This window comes from Portunus trituberculatus, chromosome 44 (genome assembly GCF_017591435.1).
Source record: "Portunus trituberculatus isolate SZX2019 chromosome 44, ASM1759143v1, whole genome shotgun sequence".
NCBI lineage: Eukaryota > Metazoa > Arthropoda > Malacostraca > Decapoda > Portunidae > Portunus > Portunus trituberculatus.
The window spans coordinates 23,955,532-23,962,525 of record NC_059298.1 but is presented as its reverse complement, the minus strand read 5'-3'; the positions used below and the strand labels follow the sequence as shown (position 1 = coordinate 23,962,525).

At 41.0% G+C, this 6,994-nt stretch overlaps 1 non-coding gene across 1 annotated transcript; it reads left to right on the top strand.

The window, feature by feature from the left end:
• The first annotated feature begins 1,419 nt into the window (after window positions 1-1,419).
• On the top strand, window positions 1,420-1,501 carry Trnas-gcu. Its single transcript has one exon. It is a non-coding gene; the product is annotated as a tRNA-Ser (tRNA).
• Window positions 1,502-6,994: the final 5,493 nt, after the last annotated feature.

Here is a 6,994-nt window from a genome sequence, read left to right as displayed (position 1 = left end):
AAAAAAAAAAAAAAAAAAAAAAGCAGAACACACACATCTAAACACCAGCGCAACACTCCAACACCCACCGCCACCGCCACCTCCACCGCCACCGCCTAACCTCCCCCTGTAACCTGGAAAACATTACCGCACTGGAGGATGACCCAGAAATGACGGTGCGGAATTCCCTCTCGATCATTTCCCCGCGCCAATTATTCACCGCACCAAACTATACATCATTCATTAGGAGAGTCAAATACCTGCCACCTCCTCTATCCCCACCAGCTCCAGCCCCAGCCCCTGCAGCCCTAGTTCTCTCCCACCAAACGCCCCCTCGACGTCCCCGGTGATGCATGTGAAAGGCTACTGTGATGGCTAATTTCTGTGTCTGGTCTCCTCTCCCCCACAGGTAATCCAATCCCTTTCTTTTAGTGATTGGTGTGTGTGTCGATGATTTAAAATTAGATGTGCTAAATTTCTATGGTGGTGTATTATCTAACTTTTCTTTAATCATATTTCTATAGAGGATGTAATATATTTTTTTTCTTTTTATGAATGTATCGTGTTATTATTTTTCTTTTTTTTTCACGTGTGGATACAGTGTCACGATGTTTAACTGGTGATGTGTTAACCCCTTCAGTACTGTGACGCATTTTTACCTTCAGATTTGTGTACGATTAGACCATCTCATTGACATTAGGAAGGATGTATGGAGGTCAGAAGGTTAATGGCTTAAGTCTTCACTATCTTAATCCCCCACATAAGTTTCTGAAGCTGTATCAAATCACCAAATAGTAACCATAAGGAATTTGAAAACGCGTCCTGGTACTGAAGGGGTTAAGTTTTTTTTTTTTTTTTAATGCTGAGTTCATTTTTTAGTGGTGAATAAAAAAGATCCTTCTTAACTGGAGATTTCAAAGTCAAATTTCAATGATAGATGTGACGTATTAACTTCATGGTTAAGCTTCCTCCTTTCCTTTCTTTCTTATTTCCTTCGTTTTTCTTCTTTTTGCTATGTTCATTCCTCATTCATTCCCTCCATCCCTATACTTCCCTTCCTTCTTTCCAGCAGTGGAACGAATTCCTACACAGTGTTGGAAAGAGAGCGAGGAAGCATAAGTTCTTGCCAGTGTTTGATGCAGCTATTCTCTTATAACCTTCTATTGTCTCACCAGTATGAATACAACACAAGAATCAGAATATCCAATCCGCTTAGCATAGCACAAAAGAAATATCACACACACACACACACACACACACACACACACACATGGTCTCTTCACCTCGATAAGCACCACTGAAGTAAGCAGCTGCTGTACAGCAAATAACATAACTACTTCTCTTTTTGTTAATGACGAAAACTTTTTAAATCACGATCCCAAATATACTAAATCACGTCACGCGTCACCTAGTCAACACAGTTTTCGACTCTTTTCATCGGACGAGGTGGCCGAGTGGTTAAGGCGTTGGACTGCTAATCCAATAGGGTCTCCCTGCGTGGGTTCGAATCCCATCCTCGTCGAAGTTCCATTTTTGGCAGCGATCACACTGCTCTGGATGTGCTGCTTCTCGTCCACCAGGGAAGCAGTATTTAGTACAGGATGAAGATGAGTGACTGCTTTCATTACTCGTCACCAGTCTCTTTATAGCCACTGATCTTGTGTTACAATATCGGTCATCAACAACAAACTTTTTTTTCTCTAGTGTGTTCGTCTTGGCAGTCACCAGTTCACATCGGCTTTCTATACAGTCAATCTCTCGTAACGCCTCTTGACTGTTCACCAAAAAAAATATATAATAATAATGTCAGTTTCCACCACCTTCCATCCATCGCGATCTACAGCTATATTTAAATCTGTCAGCTCTCCAGTTTTCTTGCCATCTTTTGATTGGTAGTCTCTTTGCCAACAGGTATCCAGTGATTCTTCACCAAGTACTGCTGCCATTCCTCCGAGAAGCAAAACCACAACACGGTCTAAATTTCCTCAAAGCTCATTTCTTATCGGAGACTCCTGTCGATTTGTTTCTTGGGGTGGAGGATTGGAGAAGTAATGGAAGTACTTTATCTCGGCATTCACTTGTCGTTCAATAAAAAGACCAAGGATTTTTCCAGGGACAAGGCAAGGTAGGAAGAGCGCCAACAGAATTATAGTATCCTTATGCCCATCCTACTCTTAAAAATATCTCTATTCCAAACTTGCTAAAGAAAATTTTGAAATATATTTATCCATTGTAGTTTTGATAACATGTAAACACAGCGCACACTGACATAACTCAAAGATGTATGGAAGAGTGAATACATTATCATAACATTATCATAACATTTAACTTGACTTGATAGGAATTAATTTAGCTATAACATAACATTTCATAGCATAATATAACATAGCGCACCATAATCCAGAATTAGCTAACCTAACCTAACCAAAACAAACTAAATCAAACTTGACCTGACCTCAACCTCAACCTTAACCACAACCACAACCTACATAAAACAAGAACAATTAACTCCTCCCTACAACCACACCACACCACACCATAACATTCCCCTGCCAATCCCTTTCCACACCAACGCCTCAGATCTTCCTTAACATCCCTCGCAAAACCACCTCATTTGCGCTGCACCATCGGCGTATTCTGTCCACTGCTCGATAAAGGAATGGATGATCCTGATACAACAAGGTGATCCATGACGATGCCTTGCTTTCACGGCAGACTCCAGGACAATGTTTCCATTCACGACCTCTGGTATTTCCTTGCTTGTCGATAAAAAGATTACGTTGGGGATGATGACTTCAAGATTAAACAATATACAACACGCGAGAGAGAGAGAGAGAGAGAGAGAGAGAGAGAGAGAGAGAGAGAGAGAGAGAGAGAGAGAGAGAGAGAGAGAGAGACACACACACACACACACACACACACACACACACACACACACACACACACACACACACACACACACACACACACACACATACATCAATACAAATATAGGATAGCCAGGGAAAGACAATAACAGAAACACATAGCGAGGAAAAAAACGAAGACAAACAAGACACACACACACACACACACACACACACACACACACACACACACACACACACACACACACACATCTATCCACCCCACAATACACACGCACGCAATCCATAACCAATCCCAAGTCTTTCAATAATGCGCAAGACAATTCCGAGGCGCTTTGGTTCTGTAAGCCCATCACGAGCAATCGACCTAGGGCGGGACGCGAGAGGCAGCCAGCTTTGTGTCGTGACTCCCGGACACTCGCAGCGCTGGTCGCCTGGAGGTTCGTTTCTAGGTCAGCTCTACCATTAGGCTTCTGTGAGGCCTGCGTAGTTTTGTAGCCTGGGCAGCCCCTCAAGTCACCAATCCGTTACGTTATCCTCGAGCTTTAGCACCAATTCCACAGTTTTTGCCTTTTGTTTCGTTTGCTAGGTAATCAACTAAAGTACTTCTGTCGTTTTTTGCTTAAGCGATCAATTTTACCTGCTGTTTTTCGTTTGGAAGCGTACCAAAAAAAGGCTAAAGGAGGGGAATTTCACAGTCATTTTGTACGCGATCCTACTAAAATGCTTCTCTTGATTGTAAGCTTCCGAACAAATCGATGAGAAACCAGCCTTTATTAGTCTTGTACACTTCCAATTTTTGCCGTTATCTTTTTTGGCAAACTGATTACCATATAGACACATTCCTTCTAATAGGTAAGATTTCTCTCTCTCTCTCTCTCTCTCTCTCTCTCTCTCTCTCTCTCTCTCTCTCTCTGAAACATTTGTCCCTCACTTCTGGATAACTCTTATGAACTTCAAGGGAACTCGCAACCCAGTGGATCTTCTTTTTTTTTTTTTTTGTTGGCCTTGGTTAGTTTCCTCTCCTGTATAAAAAAAAAAAAGATATAGGAGTGTTAAACTGTTTTGTTTTGTGGCAAAGAAATAGTAATCGACACTGTTTGATGCTTATGCTTAGGTTACGTTAGGTTAGTTTAAGCAAAATTTAGTTTAAAAATGGGAGAAACAGCTGGACTGGGATATACTCAGAAGAAAAATGTCCAGGAAAGGAAATATGTATGGGGTAGGAATAAGTCAGGGAGGGACAGGGAAAATAGTGCTAAGGGTAAAGTATTCTGGAGGAAAGGGAAAAAAATGTCTAAAGGAAGAAATATCCAGGAGGGAATGCAAGTGGAAAGAAAAAAATGAATAGAGAGGTAAAATGTCTATGGATCATGAAGGCGAGGAAAAATATCTTCTGGGAGGGGTGGAGTTGGGAGAGAAAGGTCCAGGGGAAACGTTCAAATAATATACTGCAAAAAATGTCCAGAGAGGGAAATTTCAGAGGGAAAAAGGCAAGAGGAAAATATTTGGGTGGAGAAAAAAAGGTCCATGGGCAGTGAGAAAATAATGTCCCACACACAGCCCCATCCTTACCACGCTCAGCTCAGGTGTGGTGTGTAGGCCAACTAACTATATAGGCGGCGTCACGCATCTCCCAGTATTCTGTTTGTTTTTCCTGGTGAGACCGGCAGTGCAGCATTCTTGGTGTCACACAAGGACTTGACCGCTGTGTTTTTTAGCTTTGTCTTTCCAACAACAGCAAACCACAAACTAGCATCTCTTTAGCCACATCATTTTAACCCATTCAGTACTGGAACACATTTTTACCTAAAGTTTTGTGTACGATTAGACCATTTTATTGACATTAGGAAGGATCTATGGAGGTCAGAAGATTAATGGGTACAGTCTTCAGTCTTAATCCCCCACATGAATTTCTAAAGTTGTAGAAAATCACCAAATAGTAAGCAGGATGAATGTCGAAACGCATCATGGTACTGAAAGGGTTAACAATATTAGAAAAAAAAAATAGGTGTTACTATACACAACTGCATGTTTTATTTTTATGACTCATTTTCGTTATGGAAGAAGGACGCTGTAACAAATTTTTCGCTCCAGCACCCTTAGAACATTGCAGCTTCGTCTCCACAGGCCGCTGCCACTCCTGTATCTCAATTAATTCGTGCCGAACTTTCACCCTTCCAACAAGACTCATCGCCAGACGCATCACGACACATTGTTTACCTCGGCACCTGCAATTGCCAAAATAAGCGTGGTAAATAATTCCACACGCTACACAATCAAATTACAAGAGCTCACTGGCATATATACTTCGTTTTTCTGCTTTGGAGTTGACAATTTCAATTATAAAGTACTATTTTTTTATCTTATTTTATTACAGCAAAAACGATCACTTGCTTTAAATATTCCCTGATAGTCTGTCACCAAAGACGTTTTCTATTCTCCACAGAACATAAAAAAAAAAAAGCTGCATGACTCCATTTACTGCTTATCTTGACCATCTGGCAGCACAAACGGGCAGGATAGTGGGAGAAATTTGCCAGTATGACGCCGCTTTTATTAATTACAGCTTAGGTCCTCAACAGCAATGGAATCCGAGGCAGTGACGACTAAAGTATGTTGACTTGAACAGCTGCGGTCGTGAGTTGAGTTTGCTTTTGTATTAATTCCGTCATATTTTCTATTTCTCTTCAACCCTTATTCTGTCCACCTTTCTAACACAAGTACTCTCAATCATTCATTAGTTTCTTTTTTATACAATGTGGACTTTTTATGGGAATTTATGGCTAATTATCCCTGGAACTGCCTGCCTGCTTTTATATTTTCATCTACCTATGACATGAGCTCATTTAAGAGGGAGATTTCAAGATATTTATCCCATTTCTTGGTTAATTATCTTGGCCCTGTTCGGGAATTGGCATCTCAGTGGGCCTTTCTGGTTTGATCGTTCTTGTTGCCCTTGGCCAGTTTTCTCATATTATATAAAAAAAAATAAGACTTTAGTGAGTTTTGAGATGTAACTAAATTCCCAGGAGATGAGAGGACTTTTGACAAAGAAACAATGCCAAACAAAAAGTTACCCACTTTGCTTCCGGCAATGACCAACAAAGGCAGCATTGTCAAAAGTGTCCATGCTTTGTTTCGATTAGATTTATAGAAGTCTAGTGGAAGTTCCAATAAAAGTCAAGCCAGTCACACCTATCAGAAAAGTCATAAACACGCTCTACATTATTCACTTTTCTCTCTCATTTCCCGACACATTTTGTTCTCATGTTTAGCAATAAAATGAGAAAAGACCTAAATTTGCAATATCCACAACATGACTAAACCTCACCTAACATACCCTTATCTTATCTAACCAAACCCTTGGAAACTTATAATATCAGAGTTACTAAGGTATGTGCTAAAACTATAATTGTTATCAGCATTTCTGTTATTACACAAACACACACACACACACACACACACACACACACACACACACACACACACACACACACACACACACACAGCTGGCTGGGTCACAACACAACGTGCTGTACGCAAATTGGCCTTAAAGGCGTGTTGACACAAGACCGCCCCTCACCCATCCCCTCCCCCGACCATGCTCTCATAACCCGTGGCGCCCTGTGTGTGTGTGTGTGTGTGTGTGTGTGTGTGTGTGTGTGTGTGTGATACTGTTGATACTACTACTACTACTACTACTACTACTACTACTACTACTACTACTACTACTACTACTACTACTAGTACTGTTACTGCTGCTGCTGCTGTTGCTTCTACAACAATAAAGATAATAGTACTAATGATTACAATGCTTATAATGGAAATAATGGTAATAATAACGATAATGCTAATAATAACAACAGCAACAATATTAATGGTTTATACCAAGACAATACATATTCTGATAGAGAGAGAGAGAGAGAGAGAGAGAGAGAGAGAGAGAGAGAGAGAGAGAGAGAGAGAGAGAGAGAGAGAGAGAGAGAGAGAGAGAGAGAGAGAGAGAGAGAGAGAGAGAGAGAGAGAGAGAGAGAGAGAGAGAGAGAGAGAGAGAGAGAGAGAGAGAGAGAGAGAGAGAGACAGACAGACAGACAGACAGACAGACAGACAGACAGACAGACAGACAGACAGACAGACAGACAGAC